The sequence below is a fragment of the Pinus tabuliformis genome, chromosome 3_1 (assembly GCF_031772625.1).
Source record: "Pinus tabuliformis cultivar Carrire ecotype Pingquan chromosome 3_1, CPIR1, whole genome shotgun sequence".
NCBI lineage: Eukaryota > Viridiplantae > Streptophyta > Pinopsida > Pinales > Pinaceae > Pinus > Pinus tabuliformis.
The window spans coordinates 713,411,014-713,412,253 of NC_142301.1; positions in this window are offsets into that span (position 1 = coordinate 713,411,014).

Genomic DNA, 1,240 nt, shown 5'->3' on the forward strand with positions numbered 1-1,240 from the left:
GTTGTCAAAGATGTACTAACTCAAAGTGATAGTGATGGAAAAAGGGGAAAATGGATAGCAAAGATTCAAGAGTATGATATGGAAATTAAACCAACAAAATTGGTAAAGGGGAAAGGATTGGAAAAGATCCTAACAGAAGAAAATTTTCAAGCTATGGGGATTAATTTTCTAGCTAAGGTTTCTGAATAAAAAACAACAGAAGAAAAAGGTAAGGAGAAGGAACCTGATAATAAAATTCAATATAAGTACCTCTGCTCTGAATGGTATAAGGATATTGTCCATTATTTATCTTTTCTTAGCTTCCCAACTTCCTTAGATAGAACAAAGTACAAATCCCTCAGATTGAAAGCCCAAAAGTATGTAATAACTAATGGTCGATTGTATTGGAAAGATCCTGTTGGTGTTTTGTTACTCTGTTTGACAGAAGGAGAAACTATTGAAGTTTTTAATGAATATCATAGATGTCTTTGTGGTGGCCATTATAATTGGAAAGTCACAGCACATAAAATTTTGAAAGCTGGTTTCTACTGGCCTTCTTTGTTTTCAGATTAGTAAGAAGTTGTGAAAAGTGCCAAATTTTTGCTGAGAAGAAGAAATTGGCACCTTTACCACTGATTCTTGTGTTTGTTGAGGAACCTTTCAGACAATGGGGTCTATATTTTATAGGAGAAATAAATCCACCTTCCAGTGGACAACATAAATGGATCCTAACATGTATTGATTATTTTACTAAATGGGTGGAATTTATTCCAACCAGGAGGGCAACTGATTCAGTGGTAATTAAGTTTCTAGAAGAGAACATTTTCACAAGATTTGGTTGTCTGAAGAAGTTAGTAACAGATAATGCTCAAGTGTTCAGGTCTACAAAGTTGATTGATTTTTTCCAGAAATACAATGTAATACTCTCACATTCTACCACCTATCATCCTCAAGGAAATGGGTTGGCAGAATCTTTGAACAAACTCTGGTAAGGATACTTAAGAAAACTATTGCAGAAAATAAGAAAAATTGGGATTCTCAGCTGAAGTTTTCCTTATGGGAAAACATGGTGACTACTAAGAGATCTACTGGTAAGTCACCTTTTGAATTGGTGTATGGAGCAGCAACCTATTTCCTAGTCAATTAGCAAAACCAATAATTTCACTTATTCAAGATGCTGAGGAGGAACCCAATGCACTAACTAGGAGGATGAACCAACTAGTGGAGTTGAATGAGAACAAAGAAAAGGTAATGGAAAATT